This window comes from Ursus arctos, chromosome X (assembly GCF_023065955.2).
Source record: "Ursus arctos isolate Adak ecotype North America chromosome X, UrsArc2.0, whole genome shotgun sequence".
Classification (NCBI taxonomy): domain Eukaryota; kingdom Metazoa; phylum Chordata; class Mammalia; order Carnivora; family Ursidae; genus Ursus; species Ursus arctos.
In genome coordinates, this window is record NC_079873.1 from 98,463,084 (window position 1) to 98,486,213 (window position 23,130).

The 23,130-nt window shown below is 39.6% G+C and overlaps 1 protein-coding gene across 2 annotated transcripts in view; it reads right to left on the reverse strand.

Moving 5' to 3' along the window:
- TENM1 (teneurin transmembrane protein 1) overlaps window positions 1-20,744 on the reverse strand; it is a 759,525-nt gene extending 738,781 nt beyond the window's left edge. For both annotated transcript variants that reach the window (XM_044391612.3, XM_057314228.1), the window contains exons 1-2: window positions 20,236-20,744; window positions 4,833-4,900 (exon numbers count right to left, since the gene is read on the reverse strand). The gene's annotated coding sequence lies outside the window, so the exon portion shown is untranslated. The remainder of the gene's footprint in view (window positions 1-4,832; window positions 4,901-20,235) is intronic.
- Window positions 20,745-23,130: the final 2,386 nt, after the last annotated feature.

The following is a 23,130-nucleotide window of genomic DNA, read 5'->3' on the forward strand; positions in this document are numbered from 1 at the left end:
AGATGCAACTGATTAACTTCTCTCTGTGCTCTCACAGTGGTAATAAGAGCAGTGAGAGTGATGGCTGATCTTTATGAGCATGTACCCCTTATATGCAATCGTTGCACAAAGTGCCATCTTAAGCCTCACAAGTTTATGAGGTACGAGGTATAATTATTATTCTCATTTTATTTTATTTAAGTATAATCAGCATACAGTGTTATATTCACTTCAGGTGTATAATATAATGATTCAACAATTCTATACATGACTCAGTGCTCATAATAAGTGTTATAATCCCCATTTTAAAGATGAGGAGACTAAAGTTTAGAAAGATTATATGTAAGCAAGGATTAAGACAAAAGGGGGTGGCAGTCACTATGGGCTGGAACAGGGTACACTCAAGCTGTAATCATTTAAAAAAGGAAGGGGAGGGGAGGGAAGAGGAAAAGAAGAGTTCTGGGTTGCAAACAAAACATATCTGAAGACTGATCCTGAATAGTAGGCCACTAGCTTGAGACTCCTGTTTCAGACTACAATTTCCAACTTTATGCTTGTCATAAAACCCACATAATTTATTAAGATAGTAGTGCCTATATCTTTCTTGCTGATGTAGGTGTCCTATGAAAGAAAGGTAATTTTCTACTTTTCACCTATCCACGAACCTTGCATCCCAGACATCAAGGCAGAGGGATGGGGAATAAGGGGATGGAGTAAAGGGACCTAAGTTGTCCATAGAAGGAGAGAGAAAAAGGGCTATATTCTCCTTGAGACAGTCAGTGGAATTTTAAGGATCTCATAAACAGTTGTACTTCAAAAGGAAGGGCCTGATAATGCATATCCAGGGGAAAAAAATGGTCACTAGACAAATAGTGCACCAAGATCAGAATAAACCATGCCTTTCAGCAATCATGACTGCTAACTAGAGACTTTGCACCAGATTTTCTGTATTGGGTAAATCTCAGTGTACTAGTTCTCTATTGCCACTGTAATAAACTACCACAGACTTGATGGCATAAAACAATCCAGATTTATCTTACAGTTCTGGACGTCAGAAGTCTGCAATGGATCTTGATGGACTACAGTAAAGGTGTCGGAAGGGCTACATTCCCTTCTAGAGGCTGTGGGGCATAATCCTTTTCCTCACCCTTTCTAGCTTCGAGAGGCCACCCCCATCCCTTGGCTTGTGGCCACTGTCTTCAAAGCCAACAACGTCAGGCCGAGCTCTTCTCAAGCTGCCCTCTGGTTCTCTCTTCTGTCTCCCTTTTACACTTTTAAGGCCCCTCGTGATTATAATGAGTTCACCCAGTTAACCAGGATAATCTTCCTATGTTAAAGTCAGCTGAATAGCAAACTTAATTCCATCTGCAATCTTAATTCCCCTTTGTCATGTGATGCAACAGATGCACAGAATCCAGGGATTAGGACACGGACATCTTTGAGGGGGCCATTCTGCCTACCATGACCAGCAACTCCTAAAGACTTTTTGAGTGGGGAGCTATTTTTAAGATTATATATCTCACTGCCCTGTTGAGTCAGTTCTGACATGTAAATATTTTTAATTAAAATATATAATATGAATGCCATGAGCAAATAAATTCATATGCATTCCATACCTACAACAATTATTTTATTTTTCTGTGTATAAGTCAGGCCTCACCTCTCTACCATGACCTTGTGGTTGGGGACCATGACCCTTATTGGTTTTTGTTTCCCCAGCACCTAGTACCATGCCTGGCACACTGTAGAAATTTTTGTTTGTCACAGTAATAAATAAGTGAAAAATGCTTCTTCTGGAAAGAAAAACACATTTGTAGAAGTGGATTTGTTACTTAGTTCAAAGCCATACATATCTCGAAAGCTGAATCTAGTGCAAAAAGGGAGGGGGAAGCTGAACATACATTGTTCTAAAAATCCATTTAAAATAGATGTCAGAAGCATTTTTTTTATTATTTCTAATATGGATCATTCATCAGTGGAATAAGGAGCAAAAAAGAAAGGGGAACTGCCCCCCTAAACCATATGAATTCTTATATTTCATTTCAAATCAATAAAGGGAAAGTCACTTCTAAAATATTATGATTCATGAACTTTATTTACCACTCCTTCTTTTGGGTTTGATCAGGATAGCCATCTCTGTATGGGACTAGAATTATTGATATTTTATTGCATTACCACATCTCATTATTATGTATTACACACTATTATTTATGGCCACTACTCAATCTGATGTGAGACAGAAAAATTACTGAAGCCTTGCCATCTCAGGAATAGGCATTTTATAGGGATGAAGGACTGACTAGGAAGAGTCAATGGTCCTTCAGCTGCCCCTCAGATCATTAACTCCAAGTGGTTATTTGCTCCCAGGCACTGTCCTGTGCCTAGGTTGTTACTGCTGTGATATGCAGATGAAGAAGAATATATTTTAAATGCTTGAATATGAACTCAATGCTCATGAAGGGTGCCAGATTGAAAGCACTGGAGTCTGAACTCATCGGGTTATGCACTTGGCTTGTTCCAAGTTACAGAGAGATGCTTGACCTTGAATGACCACCTTGCAAGAGGGAGAAAACATACAGTTTTGCTGAATTTCAAGAGACTTAGAGAGGAGCAGCACACCACCATCCCAAAGTCAAGCATTTTTATCAAGGAGGAAAATAAGACTACTAACTAAACTTCTACTCGACTCTATTTATTATAATGCCAGTACTGGTGTGTATGTGGTGGGGGGCAGTGGTGTTAGGAGACACAATTACTTTAACATAAAACATAAATAAATGCCCTATTACGAATGCACTAAAGCACTTAAACAAGCAGCAATCTTTTTAATAACTGCTATGTGTACTCCAACTTAATGGCCAATCTTTTTTTATTTTTTTTTTAATAGACAGCCAGAGAGAGAGGCAACACAGCAGGGGGAGTGGGAGAGGAAGAAGCAGGCTCCCAGTGAAGGAGCCTGACGTGGGGCTCGATCCCAGAACTCCGGGATCACGCCCTGAGCCCAAGGGAGACGCTTAACGACTGCACCACCCAGGCGCCCCTTAATGGCCAATCTTGATTCCATTTTGCACACTTGAGAAGAGTCCTTAACTTTCCAAAAATCATAGACTGAGGAGGAAGAAAGTTAGAGTTATCCAAAGTTTTTATTATAGATATGAGAAAACCAAGGCTCAGAGTGGAAAAGTGACCTTAGGAGGACCATATCAGCAGTATAAGACCGGGAGCAGAGCCCAGATTTTCTGATTAACAGGCAAAGGCTTTCCCGTATACCATGTTGTCTCTCCAAGGGAGGAAAACTAGCTGCTCTCTGAACCTTTTAAATATTTAGTGCCAATTATTTTCATAAGTGTGCATTCTTTTGGCCTTTTAGGCATTTTTCCTCCATTCTGATCTATTCATTCACCTAAGGCTAGGAAGACTATCATTTTTCACACACTTAAGCCTTCATAAGTATGAAAACATACCTTTCAGTTAATATTATACAACTGGCAGACTCACAATCCCCAAATTAAGAGCATTATTTCCACAAGTGACACAAAATGCAAAAATCTTGACTTCCTTCCTCAGTAAGTTTCTTTTTTATTCTGTCATTTTATTTTCTGATGCTTTTTTGTCCTATAGTGATTGAAACTTTTTGGCAATAGTATTCCCTAGTACCTCAAGAAGAATGGCAAATGAAACTACATGCAGTTAAAACTGACAAATCCATTTAAAATTCCCATTACAGACTAATCTCAGTTAACTGGAACCCAATTAAAAAAAAACCTTAATGTATTTGTACTGTATTTTTCAATTGACAATGCAAATTCAGATTTTAAGGATTTCATTTTTTATGTGATCTCATTGTTTTACATACTTTAAGAGAAAGTATCAAGTGATTCCAAAGACTTATCACAAATTCAGATCATCCTTTTGACTTTTTTACAAGTTGGGATGAGAATTCATATTTGAATAATAATGTGTAGCACTACCAAATATAGGTACTAAAGAAAAAAATTAGTATTCTCGATTTCTTACTAAGTACTGAACATTGACCAATATTTTTAATAAGAATGAAAGCCAATGAGGGAAGTCTTTCAGGTAACTGTCGAGTTTGATTAATCTAAAAATCTCCCCCATTGTCACATTTTCTTGCATATTCCATCTACCAGAGGACTGAATAGAGGAGCAATTGCTTTCTCAATATTCCAGGTGAATTCTATCTACTTTGGCACATTTACCAAAAGAAAAGGCACAATAACTTTTGTCCAGTAGTTGCGAAATAACTATTTATTGAGCGATTAGACTGGTAGGTGGATGGATGAAAGGAAGGAAGGATGGGTAAATGAATGCAATACCATGTCAATACAGATATTCTACTTGAGACTTTCCTAAAAAATTAAAACATTCATTTCAGGAGGCAAATATTTGTTTTGTCAGTAAAATTCGCTGAATGAAAATTTCTTCCATTGATATGGAGAAACGCCATGCTTATTTGCAGTCAGTAAGAACTACTAAATGGCTCTACAAACATCCTCATTGGCCACTGCTGTTCCCTTGTACTTTGCAGATATTCCCATTAGTCAAGGAGTCTCTTGGTTTTAGCAGCTGTATATAGAAAAGGTCACAGGAGCATTCAAATATGTTGGACAGCTTGCATATTTGATTTTGCAAAGACTCTCTAACAGTTATGGAGTACAGACACAAACTTATCTACCCCATGACCAAATAGGTTTTTAAAGGTTTAAAATAATGCATTTCATTTACATGACAATGAATATAACTGATTAGAGCAGTGAAACATTCCGTTCCTTTCACATTATACAACAAAGTGTTCAATTCCCCAAGTAAATTTCAGTGCAGAATGCACATACCTTGAGAAGATCCAGGAGTTATGGGAATCAAAAAGGAGACAGCTGAATAAAGGTCACCCGTGTAATTCCTGTAAACAAATTAGGCCAAATTATCCTTCAAACATATGTACAAGCAGGTCCAAAGCAGTCTTATTAGGGAAAGGAAGAGATACATGAGGGGTTGGGGTGGGAGGAGGCATGCGGGTTGTGAATATAAGACTTCATTTTGCAATTCACAAGGAATAATGGGGTCAGTCTCCTAAAAGGTCTGCTTGAAACTTCAAACAATCATTAACTATGTTGCTAAAAAAGAATTTTTTAATTAACAATGAGTATACCTAGAAGGCTATGGAATTCTCACCCACAAAGACTGTCCCAACTAAACAGTATTCAATTATTCAATATACCACTCATTTTGAGATGAAATGCCCACAATTTCAAATAGTTTTCACCAATATAATTTACTGTAATTTAAATTTTTATTTTAAAAAAATTTTTATGTTATGTTAGTCACCATACAGTACTTCAAAATAGTCCTTTATAGTTTACCAGAAACATTCATATACACATTTCATTTAATCCTCAAAACAACCACGAGGAAACAGACTGAGAGGTTAAATGGCTTGCACGAAGTCACATGCGTGGTTAGTGGCATAGCCAGGCCTAGAATCCAGGTCCCCTCACTTTCAGCTCAGTCATTTTTCCAATGTCCCACATGATTTCTTTCACGACAGTTATAATATTAACCGTATGCCTCCATGGGCCACACTTGGTACTGGGCAATAGGGCAGGAAATATGTCCTATAATAATCCCTACTACTTCACCCAAATTGCGAGATACATGTCTCTCTCTACGTATATACACGTATGTATGTGTGTATAAATATTTTATTGACAAAGAAATGTTAACAATATATTGATAAATGATTTTATTATAAAGTAATTACATGAGTCTGGCTTTTAAAAAGACATATGTATGCAAAATATATATGATTTTCATCTTTCTGTATGTCTGTATCTAATTTTTCTATAATGAACATATATTACTGATATATAAAAAGCTATGTTTTAAATTCTTCAAAAATCCATTTTAGGTGGGTTGGGGAGACGGGGGAGACAGAGGGTGGGGATGAAGGAGGGCACTTGTCGTGATGAGCATGGGTGTTGTAAAAGTGTTGAATCACTGTACTGTATACCTGAAACTAATAGTACATCGCATGTTAACTAATTGGAATGAAACAATACAAAAAAAAAGCTTCAAAAATCCATTTTAGAAAAGGCAGTGTAGTGAATTAAAACAAAAGAAAAACAAAAACTTTAAGCTTTAGTATTCCAAAATTTTATGATTGGCACTCAATTAACCTTATGGCCTCAATTTATCAATCAAGTAATCCCCAAACCTATTCTTTTTATGTTGAGGCAAAATCTCGATAAGGGCAAACAATTTAAAAATTTCTGCACAGTAAACTGAGACAGAAGAAAATAACTAAATGCAATTTTTTAAAAATGTAGGTCAATAGCATTATTGTCACCTTTGACAAAGATCATCAATGTGACCTTGTAATGATAATAATAGAGTATTATATTATTACTAATGATCTCCATATCCAATATACTATATATAAATCATTCATAATGGACTGAAGTAGTGCTCTTGATTAGTTGCAATCTAACTGCCCGATGTGCATTTTTCATTACCATTAATGTTGCTCAAAAAAGACATAGTTCTGCTCAAATGTTCATGCGGTTCCATAATAGTGCTAAGTTAGAATCTTTCAAGGGAAGACATTTCAGAAAGTACTTAGATCTAGACTACAAAAAAGTATTTCTGGCTCTTCTGCCACATATACCAGAGCAAGTCTGTAGAAATTGGCTTCATACCCATCAGGCTGATTCTGCAAGGAGGTTAGCAAAAAATGCTTTAAAAAATAAACTGCCCTATATGCAGCATTTTGCCTTGCTGAGATACACAGAGGACTGGGAAGCAAGAGGGCTTTGAAATGATTTAGCTCTTCTCCGCTCACTTCTCAACTGCCTTCATACTGGAGACTTCAGGAAGATACCCTTCTCAGTTATGACTAGAGAAGGCCAGTTCATACATGGATCTATATAAGATACCCCAGGTTATTTGCCATCACTTACCAGTTCAAACACGTACCACTTCCCTCACCTTTCACCTCTTTATTTCACTCAAGAACTCATTTCAAAAAAGAAATTGCTGACTGTCTTAATACTGCATGTGGGCTAGCAACCCTTTAGGAAAAAAAAAAGCTAGAACGTTTGACAGGACCATCACCGAACACAACCAAATAATGCACACCAGAGGCAAAAACAGCAGGAGCCACAAATGTTAGAAATGCATGTCACACTACTGACTATTGGTTTTGGAGATAGGCTAGAGCCTGTAAGCAGAGTCCTAAAGCCAAATCTGAACAGCTCGTTAAGAGCTCATCTAACCCACACTTTAATTAGGGCCATTGCCTCTCGTTTGGTCCTACATAGAGAATAATATTCTACATCCTTCAGTTCTCAGCCTCTTAAAATGAAACCATCATCTGAGATTGGCTGTGGAGATGAAATGCATAAATTGAAGCTGAACGGACAGAAGAATGGTCTAAGAGTCTGGTTCAAAAAAATACATATATATATGAATTTGCATATATCAAAATATGTATACGTGTGTATGGATACATATCTTTCTCAGATGGAGTTAAAAAGTATAATTCCTGTTTGTTTAGGAAATGGGCCATTTTTTTACTTGTTTTCAATAATTACTCAATTATATACTAATTATAATAACTTATTAACACTTAATATTTTCAAGGGACTTAGGGCTGCATATAGGTCACACTTTATTTTACTAATGAGTATATCTTTACATATTGCTACACATACTTTGAAAACCCTAATGCTATTTTTCTAATGGGACGTTTACTCAAGGCCTTGTAGAAAATAATTGTGATAATAACAGAGACGGTTTCCCCATTACAATGATCAGTGCTCTCAGACAATTAATGCCGCAACACTCTGTATTGTCACTTTCTTCCTCGGGGCCTAGAGAACTTCTAGGTTTACATTATTGGCTGCAGCTTCTTTTTTTTCTGGCAATATGGGCATTTCTAATGATGAGAACTGCCAAAACTTGTCAATGCTATTTTTCTTCTTTTCCATTAGAGGTGACTGTGACTAAATAACCAAGCAATCTATAGTCTAACTTCACTTAATTGTTTTTACTACATGACATGAAGAAATATAGTGAGTAATCACTCCTGTTTTACATGAAGCAAATTGCTAGTGCTTTCTACAGCAATATGAAGAAGTCTTAACTTGCCTAATCTCCCTTGAAAATCCTATTCAAATCCTGACAGGATAAACTCAGCCCTCCTTGGTTCTCCAATGACTAAAGACTAGATTGGATCAGTGGATCTCAATTATTTTCCCTGTCTGTAGATCTCTTCAAAACAAATCAGCCAGAGAACAGTTGACCCCAGTTACAACTGGTATATTCCTCTCCCTCTAGCACCATCTCTCAAGGAGAACAGATTTATCCTCTTTGTTATTTATTACCTAAACCTCACTTCTAAGATGGAATACTTATTTTTGTGTTTGTTTCCTCTTCGTTTTGTAAATGTATTTTTCTTTTTTAAAAGATTTTATTTATTTGTCAGAGAGAGAGAGCACAAGCAGGGGGAGCAGCAGGCCAAGGGGGAAGCAGGCTCCCCGCTGAGCAAGGGAACCTGATCTGGACTCGATCCCAGGATCATGACCTGAGCCAAAGGCAGACGCTTAACCGACTGAGCCACCCAGGCATCCCGTAAATGTATTTCTCTGCAATGAAAGTTATACAGACTTACTGTAGAAAATCTGGGAAATACAGAAGGTATGAAGGAAAAAAAATCACCTAATACCCACCTCCCCCAAACAGACATAATCACTTTTAGCACTTTTGTGCTTGGTTTTCCAGTCTTTTTTTTTTTCCTTCTTACGTAGTGGGTAAATATAATTTTGTATCCCGCTTTATCATTTCATAGCATAACATAAATGTTTTCCTTTTATCATAAAATATTTGTAAACATCATCTTTAATGGCCATGAAATATTACACTGTCTAGATGTACCATAAATCACTTCACAATTCCCTTGTTGAACATTTATGTTCCTTCATTTTTTCCACTATTACAAATAATTTCTGGTGAAAATCTTTGCAAATAAAGCTTTTTCTGCACTTTGCATTATTTCTTTACGACAAATTCCCAGAAGTAGAATTATTGGGTCAAATGGGTATGAGCATTTTTAAGGCTTTTGCTTCTAACTGCCATATCTGGACCAACTAACATTTCATCATGTCCTTGTATTCATGCATTTACTCAAGCACTACTTATTAAATACCTACTATGTACCAGGCACTGTGCTAGGTGATATGGATGCAGTAGTGAAGAATACAAAGTCTATGCCCTCATAGAGCTAATATGTTAGTAGATTTGACAAATTATAAATATATAAAAGTACAGTGTAATACCAGGTAGTGACGGATAATATGAGGAAAAATAGAAGTGTATAAAGGCAGAGAAAATGAAGACTCGTGATAGGACTCATTACATAGGCTGGCCAAGAAAGGCCTCTATGAGTAAAGAATATCTGATCAAAGATCTGAATGAAGCAGGAAAGTAAGCTTATAGAAATATTGGAGAAAATTCATCTCAGGCAGTGGAAATGTCAAGCGCAAAGGTCCTGAGAAACAAAATGGAGGACAGTATAGCTAGAATGCTATGACCAAGGTTTGGTAGGGAAAATAGAAGATGTGAGGCCCAATAGAGATCAAATAACATAGGGCCTTGTAGGCCATGGTAAAGATTTTTAAATTATTTTTTAAATTTTAAGTGTGAGAAGAAGGCAGCAACTGGAGGGCAAAGAGCGGGAAAATCTCAAGATCTTATTTATGTTTTAAAAGGATCACCCTGGGGGCACCTGGGTGGCTCAGTAGGTTAAGCTTCTGCCTTCAACTCAGGTCACAATCCCAGGACCCTGGGATCGAGCCCTGCATCAGGCTCCCAGGCTCCTGGACTCCTGGGCTCCCTGCAGCAGGGAGTCTACTTCTCTCCTTCCCCATCCCCATCCCCCCATGGTTGCTCTCTCTCTCTCTTTCTTGCTCACTCTCTCTCTAATAAATAAAATCTTTTTCAAAAAATAAATAAAAGGGTCACCCTGATTGCTATGTGGAAAACTATAGGGGGGCAAAAATGTATGCAGGGGCATAATTAGGAGACTATTTCAGTATTCTAGGTGAGAGATGATGGTGGTTTGCTCTAAGGTGTTAATGATGAAGGAAGATAAAAAATTTCAGATAGGATATAGTCTGAAGGTATAGTCAACAACATTTGTTAATTGTTTGGATGTCAGGTGTGAAAAAGATGAATCAAGGACTCTATGGTGTGGCACTTGAGCAAGTGCACTGAGCATTATCTTACAAAACCAACAAAAAAACCCTTTGTTTTTGTTTCTAATTTGAATTTATTTTGATTATTGAAGATTGAGCTTTTTTCACATTTATTGGCCATTTTTATTTCCTTGTGTGAATAATCTTTTCATGCATTTGTCTAGATGGCATTTATAAAAATCCTTTCCTCCCTTAGCTTCTATTTCACTATTTTCTGGTTTGCCTCTTACCTCTCTGACCTTAATCTGACTTCCTTTCTCTTGAAGGATTCTCTTAATTTCACCAACCTCTTAAGTTGAGTGTTTCTCAAGATTTCGTCCTTGCTTCTCTTCTTACTGTATATACTCTCCCTAGGTGAACTCCCCTTCCTATTCCTATGATTTCAACTACTACAGTGACCAACGACACACAAATATCTACCTCCAGACCTCATCTTCAGATCTGTAATTTCTATCTGTTACAAACCATCTCCATCTGGATGTCTACATGGTGTCCTACATTAAATAAATCCAAACCAGACTCCATTATCCTCACCAAAACGGACTTTTTCTACTATGTTCCCTATACTGCTTAATGGCATTACCTAATTCCCCAAGCCAAAGCCGCTAAGTCACCCCTCCCTCTCCCTCACCCTCTAAATGTTTTCATTTTCCAAGTCCCACTAAGGCTACCTTATGAGTGGCTCTCGAATTCCCCACTGCCTTGTGACTTTACTGTCACTGCCTTGGTTCGCATCCTCATAATTGCTCACAGTTGCAACACAGTCTCTCATTGTCTCACTGCTATTACTCTTAATCCACTTCAATCCATTCTTCATACAGGTGTAATCTTTCTAAAACCGAAAGTTGGTGACCCACCCCTCCCCATCTAATTCCATAGACTCTGCTACAACATACTACGTTGCATGATTTTGGATAAACGGCAGAAAAACTACCATCCTCCAGTGTAACTATCCATACAGGAAAATCTTAATACATTCATTCACTCCACAAATATACACTAAGCATCTTCTGTGTGTCAGGCACATAGATATAAAATAAGACATTAGCACATTAGCCCTGACCTCCATTCCCCCACCCGGATAGGAAATAAAATGAAACTCTACTATTCTGAGTTGGTATTCTCCCTTGCTAATTTAGCCTTGTTCCCTTTCACAATCCTTTCCCGTGTGAGATGTGGTTCCCCATATTCTCTTGACTAAAAAATTCCCAGCTGTTCTTTAAAAGCTAATTCAAATGACACATCCTTTATAAAACTGTATCTACCTCTGAGCTTCCAGAACATTCCAATTATTCCTCTTCTAGAGCATCTGTTACATGATAATATGCATATAGGTCTGTCTTCTTCATTAGAATCTAAGTTTTTTAAGTGTCCTTGTATCACTGGGTAAACAGAGGCATTTTTTAAAAGTTTTGGTGAATGAATGAAGAAATGAACAAAGTTTTTTCTTCATGAAGACTGTTTTATGATGTATAATCAAACCCATGTAATAACTGAAGTCTTCAGGAAAAGAAGAGGACAGTCCATGATATCTAGAGTCTTTGTGGAAAAGACTTGAGACTTCAACACACATTGCCCTAGAAGTCTGTGTAAAGTTGATTCTTTTTCTGCCTTTTCAACAACAAAGAAGTCCCAGGTATTTTGCTAAATATCTGGGACCAGTGTTTTCTCATTACATCTATTCCCGTTTTACACATTTTCTTAAACACGTTTTACTCCATGTTTTACGGAAATATATTGCTAAAATTTTCTCTCTTCTGCATTGAATTGCCATTAAAATATTTCTGTTGCACTGAATTCTAATTGTTTACATTAAAATTACCTCACTTTCACAAGTTGTCCAATGTTTCATCAAGGCAATATCTCAAATACAGTAGGGAAAAGAACAAAACAATGAAAAAAATGTAGCACCCTTGTGTTAACACTTCATGGGTTTGAAACCAAAAATAAATGGTGTCACACCTAAGTGTTGACATTTTATTACACTAAACATGAAAGATAAATCACAAATGCACCAACAACTTATGGATATGTGCATAGAGTACATCTATAATAAAGAATAACAACCCAGAAAAATCATTGTATTATTTTAGCTTCCACCCAAGATCATCGAGAGAATGTATGAGCCAAAAACAATACAAAGAATAATATCTCACATTACACTTATAATTCTCTAGGATACACAAAGAAATAGAGTTAGAAGAAGAATGAAAAGATTACTCGCTACCAATACTTTAATGAGTGTCCCAGAGCTTCCTTTCTCATAAACCTATGCACTACCTCAATTCTTAGAAAGAAAAGAGAAAGAAAGGGAAGGAGGAAGAAATGAGAGTGATTTTATTGTCATTTCAAGGCACAAGAGTCTTCTCAAATCTATGCTATAGGTATCAATTGGCCAATCAACTGCACAGCCTTCTCCCTTAGAGGTCACTAGATCTCATTAGTGAAATTAATACTATCTTTCCAAAAGGAGTTTCTTATTTGACTTGCATAGCAATGATGTCAATGCTTCCCTACACTGCTTAAAGCTCTAAACATATAATGAGTCACAATCACAAAGTTATATTCATTTCAAGCATAGAGTAAGCAAATAAGTAATGTGTGTTTCTATAAACAATGCTTGTGAAATCCATGTCAAAAATGTACATATACTTTTTAATAAATATTCCTTTGGAAAAAAAATTCCATCCCCACACAGATAAACATATTTTGGGGCTAGTTAATAGAGCAGGAGATCACACATCAATATTACTCAAATGCTTGCAATTAAGCAGAGCAGCTTTAAAAAAAGAAAATCATTAATGCTAAAGGGAGGTAATGCACAGAGTATAAATTCAAAACGTTGATCAGAAACATTTTGTTGATAGGAATTGAGTTAGCTAGGAACATTTCAGATTTAGAAGGCTTCCAGTCACCCTGTGGTTGTAGTGTATTTATACACCTCTATATTTAAACACAGGTGGTAATTAGCAAGATCGAGACACCTTTAATAAGGCATCATCATAGGTGCAAAGGATGTGTAGCATAAGATGAGTTCATTATCAATAACTTCCCTGAATTAATCATCTCTTAGGACGTTTAATTTTAAATGTACCTGAAAAAACCTGGATTATTGAGAAAGGCCATCTGCAGTATCTTTTTCTAATTTCTCCGAACAACTGAAAAATTTTCTTAAAATGCCTATATGCAGCTGGGACACAGAGATTATAATATCTAATAAACCAATTGACCATCTAATCTGGCACCTTCTCTTTGACAGGTGTCTAAACCAGATAGAGGCATGAGAAGTAATATAAACACTTAGAATCCACCAATTATGCAAAACCATGCAACTGGGAAATTTTCTCCTTGACCTTAGCCAGTGATCAGATTCTCCCCGAAGTATTTTTAAAAAGTTTTGGTGAATGAATGAAGAAATGAACAGAATTTTGGCTGCTTTAAAAATCCTCATTCATACAGGCAGCTAAAAACATTAAACTGTGATTCCAAACATTAAAATGAAAATGGATTCCCTTTGATATAACCATATAGGGATTCTACTGCAAGTTTTATACATACAACTGCATCAGCATCCTGAATTTCACCATACCTTACATCTAAATAGTAAAACAACTGAAAAGTAAATACACAGTAATTTCAAAAGGGAAACTGAGGTGATAACATCAGAATATTATTTGGATGAATAGACAAAATTCATTGATCAGATATTTGGAACCATCCATATGACTGACTGCTATTTTACATTGTACATCCGAATGCCAAGCATTCGCTGAAAGGCTAGAAGAAATGGACATGATACAGAAGGACACAGACAGATACTAGGAAATCTACATGTTCAACAATGATGATTGACTGTATTTTTCATGTTTTATTCAGAGATTTTTCATATCACACCAATATGGCTTAAGTAACAAAATTAAACCAATTAACAAAATATATGCAATTCAATACCCCACAAATGGATACCAATATCATCAATAATCCCTAAAATGTAAAAATGTAAATATTATTTTTCCTACATTTTAAAATCACTACTTTATTCTATCATTAATAGTTCTGTCTGGGATATTTATATTTTGAAATTCTAGTCATTTTAAAACAAAAATACCTGGTGACATATAAATATAGATCTTCCTCCTTTTTTCATCACCCAAATCGTTTTTGGGAATTACTCCTTCTTAGCCATAATATAGACATTTGTTTATAGCCATAAATTCATAGGAAAAAATATTTATCAGGACCCATAGCGGGTAATATTGCAAAAGGCTTAACATGGATTGAAATTCAGCCCATATTAGAGTTTGTGATTCCAAAATTCAATTTTGTAAGTCATAATCAGCCACAAAAATGTTACAACAGAATATGAAAAACATTAAAAGGCAATTTCCTCATTGTTGACTACTTATCAACTGACAACTTAGTCAATTAAAATTAAAACAATCAGTATGCTTTATGGTGACGGGTAAAACGAGTGTTTTACAGATTTCAAATAAATGTTTTCAAATCCACTTGGTCTCTGTAATAAAAAAAAACAAGTGGGGCAAAGATACTTTAATAAAATTGTTCTTATATTTGGAAAGGAAAAATAACAAATCCTACTGGAAAATTCAAGCATCATTTATATTTAACTTTACTATGATCACTAACTAGGCTTCTTCAAAGTCTACAAAATCATAATTTGAAAGAACACATATTTTCAATATAATAGCTATTATGAAACTATTTTACAGCTGTGAATGTCCTCATAGAACAAAAACTCTGTAGCACACATAAATACCAACAGGAATGCACAAATCAAGCCTCTATTTCTGTGATTATTTTGAAAGAACTGCTTGAGTAGGGGACAAAGAGGGTAAGCGGTAAGATCTTCAGGAAAATGACAGAGATGGCACTGATTTTTGTTCTGCTTAATCATTTATTGCTCGCAAATTCAATTCCCCAGCCTTTTACGGTTACTTTCAGGGACCAACAGGCTGGCATGAAATTAAATTAACAAGCAGGTTCCCATCCTGAATTAGTGACTCCCAGCTGTCTGTCCCGTCTAGTTTCCATGGCAGTAGAAGAATCGGTGGAAAATGAGGTGCAGAAAATTGTAAGAAGCCAACATATCAAACTCTTTAAGTTGATTTCTTTAAACCGATGAATCAGTAGCGGGGGCGTGGGGGGGGAGGTAGAATTGAAGTTAAAGTTTTTAATTTCCTGGCTTGTTGAAAAGGCCAGTGTGTTTCTGTTTTTGTAATTGCTAAGGGATGCAAGCAACATCTTACACATTTCATAGAAGGCTGTAGATTCAGGATGGCATACAGTTCGTTACGTATTTTATAGTAATCCGAGAGTGTTTAAGGTACTCTACATTATTTTAAAGTGTTTCATTTTCTTTTTCTTTTTTTTTTTTTTGGCATAGATATTAAGATTCATCAGCCTGTTAAATGACTCCAAACATCCAGAGACGAAGTAAAAAATTCTCTTAACCAACCAGATGTTTGTTTGCATCACCCCAAACAGCTGGATGGTTGACGGAACTTTTCACTCACATATTTGAGATAGAGCCACAGAGCCCTGTCATCAGCACCCAGAAAAAAAAATACTAATCTTGGCACATCCCTATCATAAACACAGGTATGAAGGCTCAGAGTAAAAGCTTCACAGGGGGTGACCCACCAATATAAAAAGAGACTATTTAACACATTTTCCTACGTCCATTTTCCAATTAACTTCTTCACTCATACAGTTAGAGTAGGGTGGGAATGGAGAACCCAATATTTCAGAATCATTACATCACATTGAAAACATCATCCAAGACGTAGTGGTTAGTTGGCATATATGCGTGTTTCACCATATGGTATTGTTTACCTAAAGTGGAGGCTTGGACAGGAAGTAAAAGTCAGATTTTTTAAAAAATTGTAAATTATCCAAGATTATACTTTCAGGTCTAGAAATGAGTCCTAAAGTTACATAAGAATTTAACAGGCTTTATTTATCAAACTCTAAATTATTAATTTTTAAATATTAGGGATCCAACATCAACTGTAAAAATATTTACTATCTCCAAATAAAACTAGTTTTCTTTGATTATACACGAAAATGTTAGCAGTCCAATTGATTAAATATTGTTATACAGTAATTTTCTGTTTATGCCATCAAATTCCAATTTCTTCAGCCTTATATTTCATGTGTTCCAAGTATAAGCAATTTTGTTGGTCTTGCTAAATTGTACCACCACGCATCTAGCAAACTACAAAATCTCTATACATTATATAATTGTCATAACAGAGTACCACATACTGAAGGGACACCTATGGTTGGACTATCAAGGTTATTAGGAATAATCAAAAGATGTGCAAAACCTTTTCTAGCATTCATCTGCTCAAACTAAGCACGGTTCTCACTGGTTCTATTTGATATTTACTTTCCTCAGTTCTAAAAAAAAATCAATGGAAAACAGAAAGAAATAGAAATAATATATTAAGCCAGGATTCAGAATGTTTTACCTTTTAGGGGAAGGAAAAATAATAGTAATCTACATTCAAAATAGTGATTTAATCTAATACACAGAATCTGCAGATGATTTAAAGCACTTATTGTATATGGAAACAGTTCTGAAATTTGATTCTTCTTAATTTTTTATAATCAGCAGCTACATTCCCAGCTATGGATATATGCTGTTGATCAGAATTGCTAAATACTCTTCCTTACAATATTCTTCATCATTTAATTTGCCTGTAGTTGTGCTAGTAATCCAGTTCAAACCTTTATTCCAAATGGTAAATGAAGGGAAACATCTTTTCTTTTTAAGTGTGCATGGATTACTACTTTTGAGGGTAAAGTGACAGGAATTTAAAAAAATATAGAGAATTTTAATAAAATTATTATACGTGTTTTATGTATGATGCATGGCATTCTTTAGAGATAGAGTGTGTGTGTGTGTACGTGAGAGAATATGTGAGTACTACAAAAAAATTTGTTTTCATTAAAAAAACCATTAGCATGCAAAGTACTAGTCGTCTTTTGACCTCAGGTCAGTCAGTGAGTGGGTAAATAAATAAATAAATAAACAGTTTGGGAAACCTTAGGGGATTTATTAACCATAATCTATACTAAGCACTTGATAACTAAAAACTGAAACTGATGGACATTTGGGCAAAGCAAGCTTCAAGCAAAAATTTCATGGATTCTAATGGCTATCCCTAACAGAATGGAAAAAAATTTGTTATATTAATTAATACTGAACCTTCTTCCAAGTTTTTAAGACTGTCATGGAAAATAAAGTTCAGAGGCAACGTGTCAAAAGAATATTTTGCAGTTTGATGATTTAAAGTAATATTGTACAGAATAAATTTAAATACTGAGCTGTTCTGCTTCAGCAAGAATCTTTGTATTAAAGGCATCAGAAAGGTACAATGACTATAAAGGAAACTACGATTATGTCAGTATTATTTACACATATGACAGCTGAATTGGAACAATGAGACTTCTAGGGTATTCGGACTTGGACTTTGAATTGGGCCTTTGAATGAGACTGTAATTACACATAATCTGATTTTACTTTTTAACACTCCTATGTGTTTGAGTATTTGGAGTCTCGCTTAATCACCCTTACAGCACAATGATTCTACAAAAGCTTTCTTTCCTTCAGCCTCATTACATAATATGTTCATAACTGGGCCTAGAACTAATAGTAAATACTAATTCATGTAATAAAAATATTCATTTTTCTACTGTGTCTGGCATTGTTCTAGGGACTAGATTCTGTTAATTTTATTATGCAAATGTCAAAATCTCTTTGTAGAGTTGTTTTCCAGAAACACCTGTTTATCAAAAACATTCTGGGGGACAATCTGAGAACTTTCAACTAACATTTAAAGCATGGATTCGTTTTGGAAATTACCTGAACCCCTCTTCAAATATATCTTGTGACTTTTATTATCATTAAAACCTTCCAACATTACTTGGGCATACTTGAAAGCTTTCAACTACCTTTAAAGAAAACACAAAAATTCGCAATAGTAAATTAGTTAATACATCACCCAAAAAGTCTTATAAACTTCGACCAAAATGGCAAAACTAGGATTCTGCTTTTCCAATTATTTACTTTAAGACACATACTATGTCTTAGAGAAATTCATTTTCCCCCACATTGGATATATGAAAAGCAAAGAGGGGTGTTGAGCAAACAAGCAAATGCTGGGTAATCATGGAGCATAACATAAAGCTGTGGCTCTCCTTTTAATAATAAAAAAAAAAAGGCTTTCCTTCTTAGACTGTACTCTTTCTGGGCAGCACTTAAGTACCCTATACTCCAAATCGAAAGTCTTCGGACTAAGAAGATGAACCAGGATATTTCAGCCAAAAGATAATAGAGCAGACATTTGCAATGTCTTCTCCAAACAGGTTAAGAGTAGCGACTGATTCTCACAGTATAATACCTGGTTTGTTAGTTGTAATCATAGAACAACAATCTAAAATTCAAGGAAGCTGTGACCCTTACTTACCACAAATGCGATCAATTAAATGTTAATTAACAGTACCTATTAGAGTCCACTGGGGTATTTCGTTTCCTTTTAGTTTCTAAAACCGAATGGCTACTAATTGCCCTTCCATAGCACCAGAAACTTCTTTTCGTATGTCTTTGGGCCACCTCAAATACATCTCGGGATTAACATTCCAGAGGGGGGGGGGGAAGACCCGGGAAAGTTAAGGCGGCTCCTGACCAACTGCTTCATATTGAAAATGTGGAGTTTTCCTATACATATTAGCATATCGCCAGTAGCAGTGGTGCAGATCTGCTAAATCCAAAGCTGCGGACGGCAAGCACGAGCTGCAAACCAGCCCTCGCCCCCGCCCTACTCTCCCCGTGCCGAAATAGATGTCGAGACAACATCTACTAGTGGAGTGAGATCTTCTGTCTCCGCAATTGTAAACAACTGGCTGCACTGGGTTTGCTGAAATGTTTAAATACACTCCTGACTGCAAACACATCCACTCACGAAGTCTCGCTAACAGTCTCCCTTCACCACCTTTAGGAAAAGCATCCTAAAACTGAATTGTCAACCCGCCCGTTGTGGAGTGGAAGAAAGTGAGGTTACATTTCTCCAGGCATGCCTAGAAGGTACTTGGCGCTCCGCAGATGTACTAGCCGATACTAGATTCCCGGGACCACGTCTCAGGATGAAACGCAAAAAAAACACACAAACCCGCGCAGCTGAGCGCGTGGTTAAAGCCAACACCGACGGCTCCCAGAACACCGACTACTGCGTAATGACTGTCTCTTTTGACAAAGATTGGAGTATAGGGAGGACGCATCGGGTGGGGCCCCAGACTGCGTAGGTTGGAAGGAGGTTCTAGAGTCCCCCCACCCCCCGAATCTGGGCTCCCCGAGTGAGGTTCAAAGAGAAATTCAGAAGCAAACAGGTACTAAAGTGCGTCCTAGCCCCTGGGCATCTTCTTTCGGAGAGACAACACTAGCGGGACCCAAGTGGCCGAGCCACGGGCGAAAGCTCCAGGTGGGAGGGATGTCGGAGAAGAGGCGCCCCTTGTCTATTCTCGGACCGAACCCCCGCTTTCCCAGCGTCCAGGTCCACTTGTTAGAGCGCCCCGGCTCTGCGCGAGAGCCTAGGCGAGGGCCCCCCCTTTCACAACCGGAGGAGTTGGTTGGCGAAAGTGTCGCCTGTAAAGCCCAGCGAGCCCCCAGAGGCAGAGCCCCCAGGGCCAACTGGAAGCTTGAACTGCGAACAAGGCCGACCTCCCACCTCCCCCGGGTGGTCCAGAGCCCGGGGCCCGGAGGAAACCCAGAAAAGAAGGAGCGAAGGTTCTGCAACCTCGGGTAAGACTCCCAGCGCGGACACAGCCCGCGCGGTTCACAGCCCGGAGCCGCCATCCGTCGCCTGCAGCCTCGGGGCGAAGTTCGCCCGAGTCCTTGGGGTGGGAGGTGGGGGGTGGGGGCCGCGAGCCAGAGGGAAAGAGATGAGGACAGGAGAAACGCACCTACCTAGTCGAGGCGCAAGTTTCGGTGGCGTCCCCAGGTGCGGTCCCCCGCCCCCTCTCCAGGTGCTCAGCCCCGCTGGGCGCCGCCGGTGCCCGGGACTTCAGGCGTCTTAGCCGGTTCCTGCGGGAAACGACTGTAAATCCACATTACTGTTCGAGCTGCCGCTTGGGCCCCCGCATCGCTCTCCTCTGGCTGGCGGCGGCGGTGCTGTCAGCCGGAGCCGCCGGGGGCAGGGACCGAACCTGGCTATTGCCGCGCCAGCGTAAGATCCTTGCCAGGAGGGTGCTTGCGCCCGGGGTTGTGTGTGTGCGAGAGTGTGTATACGCGTGTGTGTCAGTGAAAGAGTGCGTGTGTGTGGGAGCAGAAGGGGTGAGCTCAGCCCCCGGGGAACTCGGAGGTGAACTCCGGGCTAAGCCGGAGCCCGCCGCGCTCCCGGGTGCCGGGCGTCTGCACGGCCGATGGCTGTGCTGATGTTGCCGTGGCCGCCGCCGCCGCGCTCTAAGGCTGGTAGCGGTGGTGCAAAAAATGTTTCTCCGCTACTCGAGACCAAAAAACCTGCCCTGTCTACTGAGCATGCCCGGTTTGACAGCTCTACAGCCGAGGCTTTTTTTTTTTTTCCCTCTTTCCCCCAAGACTCCAGGTTTTAGCCGCAGCTGAGATGGGGGGAGGGAGGAGGAGCAGAAGGAGGAGGAGGAGGACTAAGGGAGCAGGTAAGGGGCAGAGGAAAGGAAGTCGAGATGAGAAAGATCAGGATGTTAAAGGATGGAGAGAGGGAAGGAGAAAGCTGAAGATGGGAGCAGAGGAAAGAAATATGAATCAACAAAATTTAGATTTTGTACCACAATGAGTTCCTGGCCAGGGGACTCTTATGACTAGCATTTTTTTTTAATCCCCGAGGGTTAGGTGAGGTAGGGGTTTCGGAGGAATGTTTGTCATCCCCAAGATCAACCTGGGACGGTGTTTCATAGTCATGACATACACAAACGCGCGTGCACACCACACACACACACACACACACAAAGGAGCGTGATCACTGCTGCGCTGTGTAAAGCCTCAGGATTGACTTAGAAAGAATGTAAAGTCTCTTGCCAGTATAACTTTGGCAAAAAAAAAAAAAGAAAGAAAGAAAGAAAGAAAGAAAGAAAAAAATTGTTTGTGTTCCTCCTTTTCCCCTCTCCCCCGCCTTCCTGAAAAGCCAAGCCCTTGAGTGCGTGCGTAAGTGACCCGCAAGCTCTCTCGCGTCCATCTACGTGAGAGCAAGCAAGCACCGCTGACTGCTACCAGCTGACAGTGTGACCCCAACGCGCCAAGGCCGGCCACCCGCAGCCTCCTGGCGGCGCGTCAGCTCAGCACTGACAAAGTCCTTTGGGGGGGGGCAGCGCTCCAGCTCCTGCCTTGCCAGGCCGCCCTGGTCCCTGGACTCCCCAACCAGCTCCGCCCCTCACCCTGCCGGGCGGGAGGGCACACACCCGGGCGAACCCAGCGCGCTGCCCCAAGCCTAGGATCCCTCCTTTCCCACCCTCTTCAGCTTCCTCTAAAAAGCGGAAAAGCGGAATCTACATGTCCAGAAACTCGCTTCGGGAGCCTTAGGAGTCCTACTGGGCATGCTCAGGACTTGGGGTGCCTCGCGTGGAGGAACTCTCCGGCCGCCAACATCTGCACGGCTGTGCCAGATGTGAGCCTTAAGAGGGAAGCGTTGGCGCCCTATTGGAGTTTGGCTCCGGTTCCGGCAAGGGCGGCGGCGACGCCCACAGTCGCCTTCTCCTTCCCGGCTTCCCGGAGAGAGCAAAACCGTGGGAGATACCAAGTGCCGAGCCAGGGGAGCTGCACCAACTGGAGAAACAGGAGTCTTGCGTACTCCCAGACCCCCTCCCCCCCCAGCGCCACCCCCGCCGTAGGCAGGTAGGGGGCGCGCAGAGCAGCGAAGAGAGCCCCGCGTGTGTTCGCGGGTACTGCTAACCTCTGGGTAAAGAAAAGAGAGCGCGAAGAGTCGAACCTTCTTTGGGAGGAAGACGTTTACTGATGGTCTTCTTGAGTGAAGAAAGAAGGGCGTGTGTGAATGTGTATGTGTGCACGCACGTTTGTAATTTTTCTCCGCAAGAGCAGGGACAGGAAAGCGAGAAGCTATTGCCGAGTTGAGAGCCCGCTAGGGGTTGCAATAAGGCACATTTGGAGCCTTGGCTGGCGCTAATTACCGGGAAGAGTTGCTCGCGGCGCGGTGGGCGCGCACCAAAGCTTCCAGCTGTTCTCCACCCTGGGTGGTGGCAGCTGCGCGAGGACGGCTTCCGGGCTGTACGGTCTCTGCGCTCCTGAGCAGGGGGGAGCGGATTCGGTTTCCGAAAGAGAGGTAGTATAGGGTGACGCCAGGGGGAGATCTCGGAACCGTGCGTTCCCATCCTCCTGGTTTTTAATACAGGTATTTGCAAAGAGGGTGCATTGTAAGCCCGGCACATCACCGAGGGGAGAAAATAAAATACACCGAGCTGAACACTCGGGGAAAGAATCTGGGAATCAAGAGCTGTTTTTTCCCTTCGTCCCTTTTCCAACACCGCCTTCAGCTTTGGGCAGGAATCATTTGGATCCCTGCCGTTCATCACCCCACCCCCACCCCCACCCCACCGCTCAGCCAACAAAGAAACAAAAGATGACAACTCGACTCTGTGGGGGGATGGCAACTGCTTCCAGAACCATCTCTCTCTTGGGCTGTTGAAAAAGCAACGGGAGAAGGCAGGGCTGTAAAACCTGTGTCTTGCCACGAGTATGTAAAGGAACCTTCCCCAAACCCTCTACCCTCCTCTGAAAACAAAAACATGTATATGTATAAAACATATATAAATATCCTAAATAAAAGAAAGATTCCTCGTTAGGAACTACCAGAATCCTGAACTGTGGAGGGAA